The sequence below is a fragment of the Boleophthalmus pectinirostris genome, unplaced genomic scaffold (assembly GCF_026225935.1).
Source record: "Boleophthalmus pectinirostris isolate CB_2022bp ecotype Guang Dong unplaced genomic scaffold, ASM2622593v1 HiC_scaffold_10, whole genome shotgun sequence".
Classification (NCBI taxonomy): Eukaryota; Metazoa; Chordata; class Actinopteri; order Gobiiformes; family Gobiidae; genus Boleophthalmus; species Boleophthalmus pectinirostris.
Genome location: NW_026570971.1, coordinates 28,701,365 through 28,724,485, shown reverse-complemented (window position 1 = coordinate 28,724,485; position 23,121 = coordinate 28,701,365).

The window sequence follows — 23,121 nt, the reverse complement described above, 5'->3', positions numbered from 1 at the left end:
TGCGGTCTCTCTCTTCTGCGACTTCTCCGCGCTTCCCCTCCGCGCACCGGTGACATGCTGCTCAATGCGCGGCGTCCCGACTGACCGCAGGACCCGTAGCAGCCGCGGAAGGGACCGGGCAGTTCATACGGTCCTCATCGCTTCGCCGGAGAGTGATTCCAACTTCCACCGCTGTGTTGTTTTTTTTTTTTTTTTTCAGACTTGCGTGGCGCATGGGGGAGAGGAAAGAGCAGAGGAGTTGAGATTGTTTCCAGGTTCGGTCCACGGAGCTGTCAGTGCCACCTCTTCGTCCCCAGCGGCGGCGGCAGGAGCACAAAGCCCGTAGGAGAAGTCCATCGCGCGCGTAAAAATCACTCCCCGCTCCGTTGTTGTCCGTCGGAGCTCCACGCGTAGTCTGCGCCAGGCACTATCTGAGAGAATGGGCTGTCTACCTCTTTCTCTCTCCCTCTCTCTCTCCCCCCTTCCTCCTCCTCCTCCTCCTGCACCCCCCCCTTCTCCCTCCCCGGACCCCGTAGCCCCTGCCTCCATCCACTCAGACACTTTCACCGTCTCGCATACAAAGCTTCTATACGCACGGCTGGGGAACTGTGCCACCGCATGCCATTGCTGAACGCGTGGCTCATAATTGAAAACACATGAATAATACGCAACCTCAAATTAGACTCAGACAAACTTTGTTGATCCACGAGGGAAATTATTAGGACACAGCTCACACGTCACAATAAATATAATAACTAATAAGAGCAAAAACATATGTATATAAAAGGGAAACAATTCAAAATAAGTGACAAAAGTAGCATGAAACTGGTGTCAAATAAAAGCCTGATACATCAGCTGGTTTCACTTTGTGGAAACCGTCTGACCTCGCAGCATTAGGATTTGTTCGCTCGACGGTAGGTGGGTGGGTACTTTTAAAAAATTTAACTACTCGCTGCTATTTGGTCGTGACATATGTAATGCGCCGCTAAAGGGTGAAGTATAGTTCTGCTTCAACTCAATGCACACTGCCGCCGTTGCCTTGTCGCCATCGTTTTTGTTTTATGGATCTGCCAAAACGCAAAGTAATTCACTGCCAAAACGCTAGTGGGCGACGATATCTGTTCATACATATAAATGTGTGTCTGTGTGTATGACCTGCAGACGTATAATCTCTGAAAAGTTTAACATGAACCATCTCTAACACGATAAAAGCACAGAACAGACTCACCATTAGTACAATATCCACCTGTCACAGAAAGAACACTCATATTCCACTGAGTCGTGTCCTTTTTAAGTCCGACAGAAGCTGACCGTGTACCAGGAGCGAGCTGTTTTTTGAGTGCTTAGTTTATGTAAGTTAGCCATGCGGTTTTAAGTTTCATTTCTGTAAAACGTAAACACATATGCGCAAAGCTGCATTAAACACATTATTTCTCAATATATACTGAAAGAAAGGAAAGCCGACAGGAAATGTCTGTAGTGCAGTGGTAGGGAGGACCAATCACAGCTCTTATCGTCTGCGTCGCTTCCCCTGCTGTCTGCGTCGTTTTGACGCGTAGTTAGAAAATTTCGGAGGTGCACGTCGGTCGACGCAGAGGCTCTGCGTATGGGGTACGCGTCGACGCAGACTCTCTGCGTCATGATGCAGACGATTTGATGCTGGACCGTAAATTGGCCTTAAGCCTTTCCCAAATCCCGTAGAAAGAAGGACAATAATGTCTTTAACCTTGATAAAATTCACCAAACATTCTCTTTGTTCCGGCTTTAAATCCTCGATCTCAGGAATCGTTGCCAACACAGAATATATGGCTCTTCGCTGATTGGCTGGTGCCTGGACTTGCACTTCCGGAATTCTTGCAAACCTTCTAGTGTATTCTGATTCCTGACCGAGTCGCTGGAGAGAAATGAAATTGAGTGGAGGCACTATGTGAACATACCGGTTTGTCAAAGCCTGATCCCGTCACATCTCAGAAGCTAAGCAGGCTGGGCCTGGGTAGTACTTGGATGGGAGACCACTAGAAATTCCAGGTGCCACAGTGGGGCGCCAGTGGCAAAAAACTGTCATTGTGTCCTTAGGCAAGTGGTGTGTGTGCGTGCGTAAAGTGCTTTGGGTATCTTGAAAGGCGCTGTATAAATGCAATCAATCACTATGTGATGCCAGCCTGGCTAGTCAAATAAGGCATAAATGTATGTGTATGAATAAAAACAATATAGTCACGTGACCAGCTTCACAGAGCAATTTAAAAAAATTTATTCAAAACTGTATTATATTTTAACTAATATCCAGCTAAGTGTTTTATATATGCATGTAGTATTTATTTACAGTGACAAAAAAATATATATATATATATATATATATATATATATATATATATATATATATATATATATATATATATATATATATATACAATTGTTACCAAATAAGAGTGTGGTTAATTTCGAAGTATCAGTGAAATTATAGCTCTACAGATAAGAGGAGAGGATGGCAGGAGTTGTGGAGAGGATGCGCCATGTAGCTGTAATAGTATAGAATTATAGAGAGGGGAGAGGGAGTGCATATGGAAGACTGCAAGGCTGCAACCTTATCATTGAATAATAAGAAAAAAACTGTGAAAAATAAAGAAGTGTTATGAGTTAATTACCAGTCTCTTCAGGTTGGCATTTATATACTTTAATTAAGATATGGGCAATATGGCAGAACAATTAACAGCATTTATCCCCCTTCCCATTGATCAATAAAAATGTTTGCTTCAATTTTATTTGGTCTTATTAAAATGTTTTAAAGGTCCTGCGTTACGCAAACTTTACCGTTGAGAGTTTTAAGTTGTGTTAAAATGTTGTTACTTCATCAAAAACATACACGGAGTTGTTTTGTTTCATCCATAAATGCTCCAAAGCTCAAAATGCTCTGTTCCACTTTCTGATGTCATGAAGTGCTAATTTTCAAGTTAACATAGTACCTCTAACCTTTTGTTTAGTAGGAATGTGCGATTCCAGGGCTGAAATCATTCAAATGATTCAAGCAAAGGTGCATGAGTGTGAGTATGAATACTTTTCTGTATTACCACATGACATCACAAGGTGGAAGTGTTTTGCAGGAGTGTTTTCAGTTTGAGAGAAGAACTCGGGGCCTGTTTACACGAGAACGCTTGCGGGTAAAAACGATCAAATATTTTTTTATCGGAAGTGCCTTTCGTTTCGACAGTGACAGTGCAAAAATCTGAAATCACCCTCCAGAGTGGAAAAGTTGAATACACTCCACCGTAGCGTTTCAGTCTACATTGCCCAAGATGCAAAACTCTGGTCAGATCTGTTCACGTCGCATACACATTTACGTCACATACATCAACACCAAGCGTCACCACCAAGCCGCCTGGCATACATACCCAATCGAATTCCAAACACTTTTGCGTCACTGTATGCACGCAGATTTTCTCCCGACAACGCTCGTTTAAACGCAGAATAAAGAGTGAAGACGTAATGCCACTTTTGCATCTTCTGTTCGGATCATTGTCATATAAACATAGCCTCAGCCTAAATATGCAGTGTGTGTTTAATGTGTGAATGAAACAAAACACAACTCCAGGTATGTCACTCTGAATTAAGTTGTACTCATCATCAATCTGGGATGGCTCTCGCTGGAAGCCATCGGAAAACACAGAGTGCCATGTTTGTTTTTGTTTTGGGTTATTTGAGCGCTTCACCTTTGGCTTCCGCACAAACCTCAATGCTGAGACGTGAATTAACCGTACAGTGAGCGTACTCCAAGATGGATTCTCGTTAGTTTGTGAACACAGAAATACCACGAGAATACAGCTCACTGTGCAAGGTTAATGTTTTTGATGACATTAGAACAGAAAATAGTGTAATATCCTCCTGAGACCCGGCCCATTCATTTGTGTCCTTTACAGTGGACATTGAGTTAACCAGTTTATCTTTTAAGTGACCCAGCCCCAGATAAACGGAAGAAAATAGATGGATAGATCATGTCCAAGATAAAAAAAAAATTAAAAAAAATCAATAGGAATTAGTTTGTGGCTGCACTATGATAAAATAAATAAATAAATAAATAAGAAATTATAAGGGAGTCTAAAAACATTTTGAGGTGAGTGTAGAAGCATGTCAGAGATGTTTCTCATCAGAAAAAAGTTGTAGTGTTGGGTTGGATTTAACACCGAAACGTCCCCAGTGTCTATGACTGAAGACATGTTAGAAAATTATAATTAAAAATAAAATGAACAAAATATGAACACTAAGGTGTTCATTTACCTCCAAATAGATAAACAGATAAATCATAAAAAAGATATATATTGCAATACACTTTCTTTCGTCAGGTCCAAGGAGGATATAGAATCCATGTATCATTTGTTCATTCGTTTTTCAATATAAAACCAAAAATAGGAAAATGAAAAACAGTTTTTTTTCATTATTTGTTTCCAAAACCAAAATGAAAATATTGATAACAATTTGTTTTTTCATTTTTCAACTTTGTTTAAATGAATAATGGAAAAAACGGATAACGGCCGTTTCCATGACTTAAACTGCGACATCGGATAACCAGGATTGAACCAGGACTGAACCAGGACTAAGCCAGGATTAAAACAGAACTAAACCAGGACTAAACCAGGACTGAACAGGTCTAAACCAGCTCTAAACCAGAAATGAACCAGGATTAAACCAGGTCTCAGTCTTGGACTAAACCAGGTCGCAGTCCTAGTCTCAGTCCCGGTCTGGTTCCAGTCTCAGTCCGGGTCTCGGTCCCGGTCTCAGTCCCAGTCTGGTCCCGATTTCTTGATCACCCGATCACCCAGTCACCCGCGGGCGCACGTCCAGGCCAGTCTTGAGTCTCCTGGTTTAGTCCTGGTTCAGTTCTGGTTTAGTGCTGAGACCGGGACCGGACCAGGACTAGGAGTGGGACTGAGACTACGACTGAGACCGGTTTAGACCTGGCTTAGACCTGGTTTAGACCTGTTTTAGTCCTGTTTCAGTCCTGGTTCAGTCCGGCATCGCAGTTTAAGTCACGGAAACGGGAAACAGTCATTATCCATTTTTTTTCCATTATTCATTTAAACACAAAATCGAAAAATGAAAAAAAATTAATCGTTATCCATTTTTCCATTTTGGTTTTGGAAACAATGAAGAAAACAGTTGCTTTTTCCTTTTCTTATTTTTTTTTTTTTAACTAAAAAACGAATGAATGAATGATATGCGGCTTATATGGGACCTTTGAATTCTACTTTCCTTAACATTTAGGAGCATTTGAACAGTTAAGGGGTTTATTTCCACTTTAAAGATCCATGCTGATCATTTGTACTGATTGAATCCAGAGTAATTCTATTCACTTTACTCATTTCTGCTTGTATTACAACGAGCACAGCGGATGACATGTTTGAAAGCCACACACAGATCCAGATCCATCCAGATTTATTATACTTCTGTCTTCCTCTGTCTCCCTCATTTGTCCCTCAGTGTCTGCGTCTCAGCCCTGCAGCAGATATTAAGAGACATTGCTCCAACTTCTTCACACACATCTTTTTTTTTTTTTTTTTGAGTTTTGTGTCTGGTGGCAGTCACATTAAAGCTCAGAGCTGCTGTGTTATTTTTAATGAAGGATCATCAGTGCACATCGGGCCGCACCGCTCGTCTAATTTACAAGAATGTTCTGTCTGACTTTTGACACTGATCTTTTGTCGCTCATTTTGCTCGAAGCTATGACAATGTAAGAGTTGGATTCAGAATAAATAATGATGATCATGCACAGGGAATATGCAGATTTAAACTGTCGAAAGGGGTAAAGGTCCCATACTACGCTCTATATTCTGATCTATGTTAGCATGCTGTTTCCTCATCAAAAACATGCCCAGAGTTGTGTTTGGTTTTATTCACACATGTTGAACACACAAACGCTGCAGTCTGAGCTCTTCTCTCTAACAGAAAACACTTTGTTCCACCTTGTGATGTCATGTGGTAATACAAGAGGTGCTCCACTGTGTTTTTAAACTCCATACACCTTCACTAGAATCATTTGGGTGATTTCAGCCCTTTTGTAGCAGCACTAAGATATTTAATTATAACACAGGCAAGTCTAGTCAAAACATAAGACAAAGGCAGTAAATAGTGGAAAAAATACAGTTCTTTATTTACTTAACAGTAATATTTTAAAAAGTTAATTTGTTCATTTTGCACTTTTAAAAAAGTACACATTTAACACAACAATTTGGAACTAAAATATCCAACTAAACTAAAATCACACAAAAATCAAAATTAGTAATGCAAAACCAAAGATTAATCAAACCAAATCAATAAGCTGAATCCCAGATTTCAGGACCCAAGTGCTAGTGCTGTGCAGATATATATAAAAAAAAATTATATATATATATATATATAATATATATAATATATATATATATATATATATATATATATATATATATATAAAGGTGAAGTGCTAGGTGCATGGTCTTAAAGTGCTCTGAGAATTTAGATGGTTTAAAGTGCAAGGAGGTACTCCATTGCACTGTTCTCTTTTGCACATACTACACTACCTCTACAGATAAAGGAACTTCTGCATGAACTTTGAGATCAGACTTTGCGAGAGAATTCATGAGGATTTAAGAGGTAATCGAGAGAATTTGAGAGCAAATGCCATCAAATTCTACCACCCCAAATACATACCATCAAGAGCCTCTACCTGAACTCTAGAAGGGGGGCAGCCTACATGGGGCCTGGAGAGCGTTAGGAGCAGCCACCGTCACCACCGCCCGCTCCAGACAATACTTTTAAATGTAGTCAAACATCGCATTAAGGCAAGTTCTAAAAACATTGAGAGAGAGATACAACTCATGATATTTACACGCACCGCCTCCGAAAGCTCTGACTGCCACCCTACAGTGTGCGCACCCTTTTCTAATTGCTAAGAAGTGATGCCAGGAGTCAAGCACAGGCATTCACAGACACCTTACAGTAGGACAAAAACACTAGACCCTGCTAACCACCCGGTTATGCTCTAGTGAACTACAGGTAAAAGGTTAGCCAGGCTGGCGCCACCTAGTGCCTCCGCTCAATTTAATTTCTCTCCAGTGACTAGGTCAGGAATCAGAATACACTAGATGGTTTGCAAAAATCCTGGAAGTGCGAGTTTGAGCACCAGCTAATCAGCAAAGAGCCATACATTCTATTTTGGCAACGATTCCAGAAATAGAGGATTTAAAGCAGAAACAAAGAGAATGTTCAGTGAATTTTATCAAGAGGAAAGACTTTATTGTCCTTCTTCCTACAGTATTTGGGAAAAGCTTAATATACCAGTTAGCCCTGTTAGTGGCCCATTACATACATCACGACCAAATAGAATCAACTGGTTACATAAAAAAAGTACCTGCCTACCTTCAAGCAAATGGATCCTAACACTGCGAGGTCAGACAGTTTCCATGAAGTGAAACCGGCTGATGAATCAGGGCAGTAAAAGGTAGCTGTGAGAATGAAACAAAACACAACTCCAGGTATGTTTTTAAAGCGGTAACAGCATTATAACATCTCAAAGCTCAGGTGAATCAAGATTGCGTAATATAGGACTTTAAATAAAACTAAAAAGATCCATTGCTTCTGACAGATTTCCTCCGCAGCATTGAAGGATGGGTCTAATGCAGAGGCAAATTTTCCCTATGAGGGCAATAAAGTGTAACTCAATCTCAACAAACAATTAAAGTCTTGAATGGGGAAAAAAAAAAGAGAAAAGGAAACCGTGAAGAAGGTGGCGGTAGGTGCCAAGTCTAATTTAGCAAAAATACAGGCTCTTTTTTGGTTTGAGAATACAGTAGGGAGCAGAGTGACCTGTTATGTGCATTTGTGAATGGAAAAGACTCTGTGCTTTTCTCTTGAGAAAATTCAGCAAAAGTCTGATTTTTTTTTTTTTTTTGCTCCACTGCTGTGACAATCAGCTTGAAGTATTAGACTGAATGTTCATTTTTCCCCCGTACAGCTTTCAACAAGACTATATTGTGTTCAAGGTGCACTGTAGCTTTTCTGGCGAAGGGTACTCACTTATACTTGTCTTCATTGAGATGTTATTCCTTTGTTTTGCCTGAATGTTCCACAATATGACATTAAAGGGCTCATTTTATGCTATTTTCTGGTCTTTTATAATGCTGTTTCTATATCACATGCATACCTGGAGTTGTCAGATGAAGAAAAGAGGTAGAGCACTTCAATGGGCCATAGAAAAGGTTAAAAAATAGCAGTACAAGTGCTCTACGAGGGTTAAACTTCTAATCTTAATAGAAAAGTTACCCTTACTGAAAAATTTAAAAATGGGCAATGCACAAACCCATTATGCCCTTACGAAGACCATCTTGCTGGTGGAAACACGTTGGCGTCCCTTCATGTAAATAAAGGACTTTTGATACACCTGGAGTTGTGTTTTGCTTCATTCACACATGTTCAACACACAAAAAATACATACTTAGGCTGAGTTCTTCTCTCAACCTAAAAAACTCATGTTACGTGGTGGTACAGGACGTGCTCCACTGTGTTTTTAAACTCGAAGCACCTTCACTAGAATCATTTGGATCATTTCAGCCCTGCAATTGCCAATCTCTACTGAACAAAAGGTTCATGACATCACAAGGTGGAACAGAGCATTTTGTGCTTTGGAGACGTAAATGGACTAATAAAGAGTTACTTAAACATCTGTGAATGATACAAAACACAACTCCAGGTAAGAATTAAAGCGGACAAGAGTCATTCTGCGTGATATAGGACCTTTAAACTTGAATATCTCCATGGAGACAAGCAGGTCAGGTCTTTGGAGAGACGACACCACTGATCTAGTCTGATTCATCAGCTGGTTTCACTTTGTGGAAACCGTCTGACCTCGCAGCATTAGGATCTATACGCTTGACGGTAGGCGGGTACTTTTTAATTTAACCAATCGCTGCTATTTGGTCGAGACGTATGTAATGCACCAGAATGCTCAGTGGTTTCCAAGTAATTACTGGCTTCACAGCTCTTCGCTGATTGGCTTGTGCACGGTCTCAAACTTATGGGGTTCTTGCAAACGTCTAGTACAGGCATGTCCAAACTATGGCCCGTGGGCCAAATACGGCCCTCCGACAAAGTTTTCTTGGCCCAAATTATTGCATCAGTGAAAAATGTACTTGTTTTTTGCAAGTGTTTTGAAAATCTACCTTGATAAAGCCAATATTTAATATATAGTGTGTGGTTTTAAGGATCTTAGCATCAATAAAGACTGATGGCCCATTCTAATGTGTTAAACATGCACATATTTCAGTTATTCACTGTATTGAGCACCAGTCTATGGCCCTCGATCGGCCCTCTGCTTCATCTGTGTTTCGAGATGTGGCCCTTGATAAAAAAGTTTGGACACCCCAGTCTAGTGTATTCCAATTCCTGACCTAGTCGCTGGAGAGTAATTGCACGGAGACACTCGGTGGCGCCAGCCTGACTACCACTCACCATGCTTTACAAAGTAATGTTTAGCATCCCAACACCAGTAACTGAATTTAGTTTAGATTTACACGTTTAATGCTATACTGTGGAACATTCGAGTCAAAGCAATGCCATCCCTGTGGAGACAACCAAGTGGCCGACCCTCCACCAGAAAAGTTACACAGTGCAACTTTACTGAAAAAAAAAAAAAGTTTAAAATAGATTCAATTTGAAAGTGTATAGCGCGCAGACACTGAATCCCACCAATATGGCTGAACCAGGTTGCCGTGGGTTACAGACATTACCCTGTGCTTTATTCTACGGCTGGGTTCAAACGCTCGCTGCCAAATCACACATCTGCTGTTGCCTCTCGTCACTCCAATCTAGTAAATTAAAATTCAGGGCAAAGCTGTGTGTGATTTAGCAGAATGTGTGTGTGTAGTGTGTGCGTTTTCAGGTTGACTTGAATGTGTATGTGTACGTGGGTATGTATGTGTGCGTGTGTGTTTGTATGAGTGAGAGGGAGGAGGAAGTGGACAGCTGCTTGGAGCTTTAGTGGCAGGAGCGCAGAGGCATGGATTACCTGGGTATGTGACCAGATTATGGGGATATGTCTGTACAATGCCAGCACGGACATCTATATGATTAGTCATGAGGGGAAAAGCATCCAAGCAATTTTTTAAATGCGCTTGGAAAGAGCGAAAAGCAGCGTTTGTATTTCCCAGTGGTTTTAATAATGCCAAGACGGACGGGATTGAAGTATAGATCAATCGCAGACTGTACAAAGAAGCGGACCAAGGGAGTATGACGTCACCCACAGAGGTCGGCTCCAGTCAAATGAAGCTCACTGAGTCTGGCAGTTATAGAGGCGAATTTGGAGTTGCATTTCATATTAGGAATAGAAATTTGTTACCCTGTCACAAACATACCTGGAGTAGTTTTTGTGTCATTCACACATGTTTGAGTAATCCTTATTCATTAGTCTGTCTACATCTCCAGAGCTCAAAATGCTATGTTCCACCTTCTGATGTCATGAAGCAGTAGTTTTAAAATTAAAGTTACCTTACCTTACCTTTTGTTAAGTAGAAAGTGGCAATTCCAGGTCTGAAATCATCCAGATGGTTCTAGTGAAGGTGCACAGTGTTTATTAAAAACATAGTGAGCACAAGAGCACTTCCCGGGTTAACACATGACATCACAAGGTGGAACTCAGCTTAAATATGCAGGGTTTGTGTGTTAACATGTGTGGGTATCCGGGTACGAAAATAACATAATATAGAACTGTTAAGAACTGTTCTGTCCAAAGAATTATTAGACAGTAAGAAACCATGTACAAGTACCTTCTTTGTGATGGTACTTCTTCGTATTTACTATAGCTGGATTTGTGTGCAGCCTTCACCTCGTCCCTGTAGCTTCCCTGTTGTAAAATGCCACACAAAGCGAGGACAGATACAATCAAATGCCAAAGCCTGGTGACTTTACAATGAAAGGAAAGTAAAATGGAAACTACGGGAGCAAAATGTCACCATGAGAGGCACAAAGGTTTCAGTGCACTGGTCTCCAATAACTTGGATAATATAACATATATATATATGTGTGCGTGTTTTCTCGCATCTCTTATGTTTATTTAATAATCAATAATTCAAAGTGCGTATGAAAAGTTATAGACTACTCATTTCATTAAAACATAGTTAATACGAATATATTTAAATGGTCCTATAGCGCTTTTTCCACCACTTTCAAGGCTTCTCACATCAATGAACTCCTCACCCATTCACACACTCACATTCATAGTACGCAGACACTGGGGGCGAGATGGGTTAAGTGCCCAAAGACAGTATACACACACCACCAACCTGTGGGTCAGTGGATCTTTATGATGAGAGAAGGGATTTGAACCACCAACCTTTAGATCAGTGGACAAAATGCTCTACGAACTGAGCTACTTTCACCCCGCTTGCAATCATATTATTTAAAAGGTGCTGTATCTGGTTTTTACTGTCACTGATTATTCTTCACGATGTGCTTTTCTAGCATGCTAATGTGCACTTCCTGATTAAAAGACAATCAAAAGCTTTTGAATTTGATGCAGATTTTGTTCATATAACTGGAACAAATCGGGTATTGTACCTTTACTGCTTTACTGAATATCTTGCCTTTTTTTTTTTTTTTTTCTTTGTCTTTTAATGACGTTTATAATTTGACATCCTGGTTGAACGTAATTCCGTAACCAGTGTTTTTTATTAGACCAAACTGTAGAGCTGTATAGCAAACCACAGACCAGACACTTAGATCCTCAATACGACACACTAAATCTTTAATAATATTCTAAGTATTGCTTAAGGTAAGATAGGCCTATCCAACTGGAAGCCTGAGGGCCAAAAGAAATGAATTTGCCTCTGGGCCATAGTTTGGACGTGCCTGGATTAGACTAATAAAGATAAACAATATCTTACTTCTGTTAAATGAATGTTTAAACTGTCAGAAAAAAATGCCTGACTTGTGTGTAAATTGTCCCTGCATTTTGAGTGGAATTTTCTGTATTGCTAGTGTAAAGGTATCACTTTAGAACTCACCACTACTCACCCCTATTTTGGTACTTTTCAACTTCCACAAACTGCCACTTCAATGAGTGCGTATACATGCACATCAGTATCCCAGTTAATACTGTAGTCATATCCTAGTTACGGCAGTATTCGGGATACTGTGTATACATGCACGCTGAGAAACCTGTGTACATGATCAAATGGAGTATCTCGGTTTGTTGACATAATCTTACAAATGTGCAAACACAAAAATTTACTTAATTTAACAAACCAGGAAAAATACAAACAGCCACGAACTCCTTTAGCAAAGGAAGCTCAGGAGGTTCCCAACCAGCGGTAAGAAGCTATGAGGTATTCCACAATCCACTGCGTGGATCAAACCCAACGTTTCCAAACATTGTGCAAGTTCTACCCTGCAGCAGATTCTTAATTAAAATCTTCTGCATAAATAAACTCAACTTTACAACATATAAACCATAACCACTATAGAGCCACATCAGATTGTTTGATCAAATAATGCCGCTTTGACACATTTGTTTAGGTTTTACAGAAATGAAAATAAAACTGCATGGCTCATTTTCATAAACTGTTAGTGTTGATAAAAACAGCTCTTTCCTTGTGCGCTCATGTGGTCTGCTTCTGTCAGACTAAAGAACTCGACTCAGCGGACTGTGTTTTTTCCCGTGACAGAGGAGGTGCTGATGATGCTGAGTTTGTTCTGTGCTTATATCGTTTAACTTTTCAGTGATCATACATGTGCAGATTGTACATGTGCAGGTTTAGCGCAGTCATTTCACTCATGTATGGTCACTATTTATGCTGGCACCTTGTTTATGTTGCTACTGTTGCGGTGAAAAGACTAAAAAGTGTATGTCTTTTGGATGCATGCGCACTCAAATTTATGTTGCTGTAAACGAGTAAAGCGTATACATGCCACAGTATTCGGAATCGGAATATACCAGCTACAGTATACTGCTTTATTCGGGAAAATGAAACCGGGATATTGCGTATACATGCACCATGACGAAATCGGGATACTCAAAAATCTCGAACATAACCGGGATACTGATGTGCATGTAAAACTATGACTAAATACTTAAAGGTACTATCTCACCAAACAGAGTGATAATTATAAAAACGTGGAAAACTGTCATCTGCGATTAACTTTAAATTGACGAGTTTGACAGCAACTATAATGTATGCATGGATGATTCATAGTTGATGCCGAACTATTTATAGAGAGGCCAAGTCCTGGAGGAGCACAGCAGGGGTCTTGAAGCCGGAAACGTGTGAATGAAAATGAGCGGGGAGTGCAGACCTAATTGGAATGCTTTTATGTTATTGATGTCATTGTCACATCCACTCTGTCTGCTCGCAAGGGTTCAAAGCAAAATGTTCAAATGTTTTCAACACAAAGAAGATGATTGCGAGTTATAAAAAAAAAAAAAAAAAAAAAAAAAAAAAACTGGTTTATTTCGCTCTAACAAAATCTGAGGAGGAAATGACAAGGAATGGCAAAAATACATGAATCAAAGCACAAAATAATTGATCAAATGCAGCAGCTGGAGTTTCAGACATGTGGTAACGTCTGAGGAAAGGTTAATTTTGAGTTCCAAGTTAACTAAAGATACACTGTGTAACTTATTTCTGGTGAAAGACGCATTACCTGTCAACTTCGATGTTTTTGCTTTGCCAGAAATGCTCCACGGTTTGACTTTAAAGCTCTGTGCACTGTGTAACTTGTCCGGTGCAAGGGCCGTCACCTGCTTGTCTCCATGGAGATGTGCCTAGAATGTTCCACAGACCTGTAATTTGGCCTGGTGTGGACTCCATGAAGATAGAAAGGTTTAAAGTGACAGTCTGGAATTGTGGACATAGGACCTTGTTTCGTAGTTAGAGTGTTGGAGATGTGTGGAGACACTTCTAAAAAAAAATATTTCATCCAGTCCAGATGTCGCTGGTGCTAGGCTAGTGCATGTCAATGGCCATAGTTAGCCTGCCATTAAAAACAGTCTTACCCACTCCACAAAACACCCGAAGGAAATCTATTATTACTCCAAAATGTAAATGTCTGTGTTGATAGAATAATTTTAGAAGTAAAACCAACCTTGCATTTGAAGGATTTATGTCTGAGTAGCAGCAGCGAGTTGTACTTCCTGATAGAAAGCTCGGCAGTGGTGGACTACCGACAAAGTAAAATTCTGCTGCTGCTGAGAAAATAGTCCCTCAACATGTGAGGATTCATGCGATGCAAGGTTAGTTTTATTTCAAACATTATTCTATCAACACAGACATTCACATCGACAGTCTGGTGTAATAATAGATTTGCTTTGGGTGTTTTGTGGAGTGGGTAAGACTGTTTTTAGCGGCAGGCTAACTATGGCCATTGACATGCACTAGCCTAGCACCAGTGACCTCTGCAAATACAAGGACTGGATGGAATATTTTTTAAAAAGTGTCTCCACACGTCTCCAACACTCTGGCTCACTAGGAAATTAGGTCCTTTGTCCAAAATTCCGGACTGTCCCTTTAATACCATACTGTGAAACATTTCATACAAAGCAATAACATCTCCACGTAGAAAAGCATTTGCTGGACCCTCCTCCAGAAAAGTTACACAATGCACCTTTAAGGAAATAAGAATGTTAAATTGAAAATAATGTAAAGATGAAAACATAAAAAACTGGCTTATACAGAAGGTTTAATAGGCTCTGTTCACGCTCATGTCACAAACCAGGAAGATAAGGTAAGTCTGACAAAATCTAGTAAAAATTAGAAAATGGCCCAGTTTGCTTCATCTGCATGTCATTGTAGCTTTCTGTTATGTCCAACTAATCAACGTTTACAACCATACCTCAGTTTTCAGCATTTCCCCACTGACACACAACTCCGAGCACACTGGGTACGTGCAATTAGAAGAGATGAGGGCTCCAAATTCACGCAGTCTTCATTTTACCGCTGATGACATTTACTTTCATTGGTTTTATCAAAGTCGGTCAGCGAGCCCAGTCCAACTACACCAGAAGTTGTCATCGCATCTTTCCAAACGTCTTCCTGGTTTGTGACGTAAGCGTGAATAGAGCCTACTGAGACCAAACCAGCGCTGGAGTGGAGGAGGAAATGGGCTGATTGATTCCTGAATCTTGACTCACAGGCTGAGCAGCAGGTGGGATGTTCCTGTGAGAATCTGCACAAAAGCAGCTCCAGCACTGACTGGAGACTCGAAAGGTCAATGACACCAAATATGAGTAGAAAATGAAAACTATTTTAGATGTGAAAAAGAACAGCATTAAAGGTCAGAGGATATTCTATAGCTATACATTTATAAGAGCGAATGTATTAAATAGTGTACAATCTCTGTATAATGTGTGTGTGTGTAAAGATGTACTTTTTTTGGATGGTCAGGTATCTGCTTGTCTCCATGGAAATATTATTTGGTATGGTATTACGCTGTCTATTTTGCATATACTCAGATATTGATATTTATATCTTCTCTCCATGGAGAAGTTATTCCTTTGTGTGGAATGTTCTGCGTTTTGGCATCAGACTTATCTATCTCCTCAGAGACAAGCAGGTGCTGTCATTACGGGGCCGTCCACACGACAAAATTTTTTGGTCAAAATGGAGAAATTTGTATTCGTTTTGGTCTTTCGTCCACACGGAGCTGGTGTTTTGGGTGGGGGAAAACTGAGTTTTTTGAGAACAGGTTCCAGAGTGGAGACATCTGGGAATGCCTGCGTTGCGTTGTCATGTGGACGAGCAAACCGCAGCTTTTGGAAAATGATGACGTCACAACCCCGTCATCGCCAGGGTCCTCCGTGTGAAGGCTGCAGCCCTTGAACTAGCCATGGACTGCAAGAGTGTTGCCAAAATGGGACAGGTGTAGCCTACAGAGCCACTCCCATCACCCAGCAACACCCAGCTCCCATCAAACAGCTCACTCATTGTGCGCTGATGCAGTTCAACTTCTGTCAGACTACAGGACACAACTCAGTGGAATATATGGGTTCTTTCTGTGACTTATGCTTAACTTTTGCAAAACAAAACAGCAACAAAATAGCACTTTTCCACCTTCAAGGCACTCAAAGTGCTTTGCAACACGGAATCATTCACCCATTCACACACACATCCACACACCAGAGTACACAGACACTAGGGGTGAGGTGGGTTAAGTGGCTTGCCCAAGGACACAACGACCGCTCAACCAGTGATGTTTATGTCGAGAGCGGGATTCAAACTGCCAACCATCGGGTCAGTGGACAAATGCTCCACCAACTGAGCTACTGTCGCCCTTTAACGTTAAAATTACAACAAAACACTTGCATTCCTATTGTGAACAGTGTTGCCCTCCGCAAATCTGACCTGTAACTTGGTAACGCCACCAGTTTTGAGCTCATTAGTGAGTTTTTATCATCATACTGTGGAACATTTCACGCAGATAAATAACATCTACAATCCACTCTACCACAAATTACCCCCCCCCCCCCCCCCCAAAGAAAGCAAGACAAAAACAAAAAAGGTAAAAAAAAAAAACAATAATGTTATGCAGTAGGCAGCAGTGCAAAGGTTTATCAGATCTCCACCTCCTCATTGGTCAGAATTTCCCATGTGACCTTACACCAGAAGGACATAGAGAGAGTGAGAGAGGAGAAGGTCGGTCATATTTCTGTTTTAAATGGTCAACTGCTGATGTCCCTGGGCACAGACCACACCGCAGATAGCCTTTAATAGCACCATGGCCCAGAAATCCAGTGTCAACCTGTGTATGCATTTTTCATGGCTGTGCCGCTGCAAAACAAGTCTTACATTTCACCTTTAGTCCATATCAGGATTAGTTTGACCTCAAAAGCTTTTATATTACATGTTTCCGGTATAGAGAAAATTGGCAGCCATATCTCAGTGGTTATTTAAAGGTGCAATGGGTAACTTTTCTGGTGAAGGGTCCATGGAGCACCGTTTTTCTCAGTGTTTTTGAGCTATAAAACCACATGTAATTGAATAAATGTAAGGCAGAGCTGTTTAACGTCACACTGTGGAACATTTCAGGCAGAGCAATGACGTACCCGTAGAAACAAGCAGGTGACAAAGACGCGACCAACGTTACACAGTGCATCTTTAAAGTTTTAGCGATGGTTCACTCACTCCATCTACGGTTGTCAGCGCAATTAACTGAATACTAATTTTGAGTAATTATATTCCAGTGCATAGTGAAAGAAACATTAAATTCTGTCATCCGAACAAAAAAACGTCACACCTGGACGACTGATGGATTACTTAGACATATTCCGGTACAGTTATTTTTGATTTGGTGGTAATCACAGTTTCACACTTTTCTAAAATCAACATAATACACTGTTTTACTTCATCACATAGTTTAGGCTCCAAATAGCATAAAATTAAAGAAAAAAATATAAACACATATGGTGAACATCAAGGTCCACAGTCCTATAAAGATCCTATATTATGCAAAATTAACTCTTTGAGCTTTAAGTTGTGTTATGATGTTGTTACCTCCTCAAAAACATAACCAGAGTTGTGTTTTGTTCACACATGTTTGAGTAATCCTTTATTATTAGTCCATTTATATCTCCAAATCTCAAAATGTGGTTCCACTTTGTGAGGTCATGTAGTGGTAGTTTTCAAGTTAACAGCTACTGCATTAGTTCACTACTTCTCAATTGTTTTCTGTCACGTGGACAAATCGCACCCTCGCCTTCAGTCGCCTACAAACGCATTTACAAAGCGGGATGATTGTTGGCAATATTCGTCATGTTTTCGCTGAAAAAACTCAAGCAGCTTATCAGTGTGATTGGGATACAATGTCTTTAAAGGTCCCATCTCATGCAGAATAACTCTTTTCACATTGTATCTTCTGCACATTTACAAGCACAGTTTGGGTTTTGGAACATCCATTACACAATATTTATGAAATCTTACTGATTTCTTGGAGGCAGTCACAGACCAGGAACTATGAATGAATGACTATCGCCCTCCAAACGTGACGTAGGCTCTGAGTGAGCCGCCCTTCCTCCACCCATCTCAGGGAGGGAGGGGGAGACAGGCGTGCTCCCTGATATTGGTACAAATAAACTTTTATTCATCATGGAGATACAGTGCGTTCAGCCTTATGTGTTGGATCCGGAATCGGACGAGGACTTGGACGTGCACGAAGCTCAAGCACTGCGTCGACATCAGTTGAACATTACTGATTGGTAAAGTATTAATAAACACTAGTAGATAAACGTATTATATCGTGTACACTGCGGTGTAGAACAATGCGCTTATGCTGTCACTTTTGTTTAGGTGTTCATGTGGGAATCGTCAGGTGGAGGGGTGGAGGCGGTGGAGCGGGGGGAGGGAACGGGTATGAAGTGGCTTCTGCTACGTCAAACGCGTCATAGGTGTAGCTGGCCTCGTCAACATCGTAGCAGCTTTAGTTCGTTGTCACGTGGGACGGGGGCAGAAATACGCTGCAATTTGTTAAAAAAAACACCAAATCAATCTAAAAACCACTTCGGCGACATATACAAGGGCCACACATCACTCTTAGAAGGTAGAAAGCTCTGAAAAGTTGATTTTGCATGAGATGGGCCCTTTAAGTGATGCCTTCATTTATTTGGCTTCATTCTGTCACCGATCTTTCCTCGTTTCCCACCGTAGTCACAGTGAAGCCGAGCGCTATGTACTCTTTACGTACAGTTTGTTCTCTGCACTTCATATCTCCTGCTCTGTTCTGTGTGTGCATGTACTTGTAAAAAACCCGACACTATAGCGCTAATCCTCCCTGCGCACACTCTGACAATGAGAACGTCACTGCCAACTACTGTAGTGGATGTGCTATTACACTTTATCCTAGTACGGCAAAAAAAAAAAAAAAGTTCCCCGAGATCACACGCGCCCCCCACTATTTGAGAAGGACTGCCTTAATTTAATGGAGATTGCCATTTGCAGGGCTGAAATAATCCAAATGATTCGAGCGAAAGTGTTTAAAAAAAAGTGACCACATGACATCACAAGGTGGAACAGAGTGCAAGGTGGAACACTCTAAATATGCAGGATCTGTGTGTTAAACGTGTGAATGAAACAACACACAACTCCAGGTATGTTTGGGATCACATAGATCAGAAAAATAGCGTAATATGGGACCTTTAAATATAACACATTTTTTCATGTATTTTTCACAAGGCAACAACATAATAACTAAAAACTAAAAAAAAACAAAGTAAGTTTATCTGAAAAATCCCGCCCACCTGCCTATTCCCACAGCATCTTTTACCATTATAAAGCAGCCTATTATCTCCAACAAAGAGGAGTTGTTGACAAATGCTTGTGTGTATAGGTGTGTGTGCAGTTCTTTTCAATCAGTGTAGCTTTAATGAGGGCGAGTCTCAGTCAGGGGGTAGGATTATCAAGCACCGAAATTCTCCGTCTTCCATCTGTTTCGGTAATATTTTCAAAGCAGGCGACATCTTCCGTTAATCTGGCTTTGTTTTGGCAAGGCGCTTGTTAAAAATGCTGACCCATTGATCAACAGTTATTAATAGTCCAATGAATAATGCGGCGGAGAAAAGAACTAGCAGCTGTGAAGTCCCGCTGAGATGTCCTTGAGGTGTTTCTCGGGATTTAGAAATATGTAAATGTTTAAATTTGAATAGAGTTTTTTTTTTTTACTTTGTTATTATGATGTGAGGGTGTGAAAGAAACGATAGCTGCAAGACAAAAAATGAATCTGTTTACAGGGACGGGAAAAGATCTCGTGCCGCAAGATCTCACAAGACAAAAAAAAAAATGCCACAAGATCAAGCACACATAGTCATGAGTTATTTTTTCCTCATGTTTTTACAGTTGGATTGAAAAAAATAGTGCACTGGCGAGTTCCATTTTTTGAGAAAGCGTAGTCCCAAAAAGCAGAGCTACACAGATTACAGAAATACTAAATAAAGTAAATAAAAAAATGTGAGGCTAAAACTGGGAACTGAATCTTGTCTTGTTCTCGTAGATCCGATCTCGTGTCTCATCTTGTCCCTATCTGTTTATAATTGTAAAGTATTGTCAAAATATTTAAATTGGATGATTTTATACTGACAAATATATACTAGTAAGTTGCAGTGTTATTGAAGTAGTATTGAATAGACTTAGGTACAATGTTTTTGGCTGTTCATACATGCTTGTACAGTTTTATTGACCATATTTTACTTCTGACCATTAAGAAGGAATCACGTATATTTCAATGGAGAATTACGGGATATTCTTGCTGCTAAAGTATGATATAAATTAGGTTGAACTGTGTAAAATGTACAATGTGTGTGTGCATTTTTTAACATTGTATGTTAGGGTTAGGCGGTATCCAAATTTTGATACCGTTAAATCTTCTCAGGATTTTACCAGGGTATACTGTATTACCAAAATGTTTTAGTATGACTTTGGTAAACTACAAAGCCGCACCGCTGTACGGTCTATGTGTATGATCTGCAGATTTATAATCTCTGAAAAGTTTCACATGAACCATCTCCAACACGACAGAGGCACATGTAACCAGGGTAAAAATCAATCCCATTATCCAGATCCAACCCAGGTTTTCCCTCTCTCCACATGACTTGTCACCACCCATCACACCGCCCATTTCAACAATTATCCAATCACACGTCACCAGTCAGAGTATATAAGGTCCCCTGACTTCTCTCTCCTCAGTTGTGTGGGAGAGAATCACGGGACAGAGCTTGAAGGTCAGTACATCTAATTGTCATTTCAAATTGTCATGTTTCCCATTTTAACTTCACCATTTACACCTTTTTAGAACCAGACCCATTGTGCGACAGTGTCACGTGTGCTTTCAGTACATTGAAACAATATTGAACTGGTAAGTTAGAACTGAAACCAATTTACTGATTTATTTAATGACTTTGTTCTTGTTGGCTTTTCATGCTAGTGCTAATGTTAAGGTCAGCCATTTTGTCAGGGCCCCATGTCCTGCCCCATGTAGCATATGCCAGTGCTAGTTAGCTTAGCATTAGCATGCTAACAGCTAGCATGCTAATTCTAACATGTGCTCCAAGTGATTGGTTTGTAATCTTGTGACAGATTGTGACTTATGAACTCTTGTAATGTTAATGTTAATGCTAACTGTAAACATTATTGTGTTCTACGAGGCCTTTTCTTTTAATGTGCACACAGGCCAGGTGCCCAAACCTGGGTTTAATTTGATGGCGAGCTAGGAACTGTCCTTTTGAAAGTACTTCGGTCTGGTCGGAGGCTACTCGCCTGTGCTCTCTCTCCCATCTACTCCAGCTACCTCCACTGCTTAACTGTACAATCGACTGCGCTTAATGGACATCATACCCCCTCAAAATAATGAATACTGGACTCTGAAGTAGCTTGGACTCTGTTTTCCACCCTGGGCAAACAGACCCAGTTCACAAGGACATTTGATTGAGTTGCTTGATTTTTGTTTGTTGCAGCTGCTGTATATTTTGTTCTCACTTTTTCCCTGTATAATATACTTTATTCATTTTTTTTCAACTAACCCGTTGTCTGTTTACTGCCCCTGCCCTCCTGTAGCCTTACCTTGGATCTTCTGATATTCAACTCCGCTAATTACAGATAGTAGTCATAACAGTCATTACACAATGATTAGTTACAATTATTACACATTCCTTGCACTTTTATTACCTAAGTAATAAGCAAACGCTTGTTATACACAGAACAGACTCACCATCAGCTGCACATCCTCTGTCATAGAAAAAACACATATTCCACTGAGTCGTGTCCTTTAGTCCGACAGAAGCTGAACCACATCAGCGCACAAGGAGCGAGCTGTTTTTATCAGTGCTTACAGTTTATTAGCCATGTGGTTTTAAGTTTTGTTTCTGTAAAATGTAAACAAATGTGTGCCTGAAGCCAAAATGCTGCCAAATTGCAGAAGAAACATTACAGATACTAATATTTTTAAATCGTGATAGCATTAAATTAAAAATATAAACACACATTCATTTGTGCTGAGCAAACTAATTTCGGTATCAATAAATTATATTCTATTAGGTCTTTATGTGTTGCAGATTTTTAAAATGACGGTCATGAAACTGATACCGTTGCTACTTTTTTGATACCGTGGTATATCGTAAAACCATATTGAGTGTAGTCTAAACTTCTGGAATAAATACAAGTTATTATAGGGAAGTGGGTGGATTTAGGGGGTAAGTGAAAACAGGAATTTTATGAGCACACGAGCGTCAAAGATGCACAAATTAATCTGAACAGCTCTTGGTGAACTATTAACAAGGGAACACCATTATAACAAGGCTGAAAAGTGAATAAAAGTTGATCTTGTATAATATGTTAATATGTCTCCTGTAATGTGTCACTGAGAGAAACGTTTGTCCTTTGTAGCTTGTTGATTTATTTTCAGTGTCTCACGGTGCACTTTGAGCATTTCGAACATGTTTTTAACTACTAAAGGCAAATAAATGAACCTAACCTGTCTGCATGAAAAGACTGTTGATCTTATGTACAGTGGATTTCAGTCTGGATCGTTAAGGCTATAAAAAACAATGAAACTGAAGATGTTGGTAGAGTAGCTGGAGAGTCTGAGGTGGCTGGTGGTTTTGCAGTTGTAGAGGAGAAGACTAAGTAGAGTGCATTTATATGAACACTGTACGAGGTGGACAGGTTAAGTAGAACAAACCAGTAGCCAAATAGAGCGACAGTAGCTCAGTTGATACTGGAATATTTGTTCACTAATTTGAAGGCTGATGGTGCAATTCCAGCTCCTATCAATAAATGCTGTCGCTGTGTCCTTGGGCAAGACACTGAACCCACCTCGCCCCCAGTGTCTACGTACACTGGTATATGAATGTGCATGTGTGAATGGGTGAGTGGTTCCTTTATGTAAATGTAGCATAGCTTTTCGGTTGGGGGTTTGTCATTTTCTTACTTGTTTGAAATGTTCCACAGTATGACATTAAACAGGTCTACCTTACATTTATTCAATTACAGGTGATTTTATAGCTCAGAAATACCTAGAAAAACACACATTCTAAGGCTACATTCAGACTGCAGCCTGAAGTGACCCAAATCCAATTTTTTGGCCCCTATGTGACCTGTATCTGATCTTTTAATGACAGATCCGATTTTTTCAAATGTGACCCAGGCC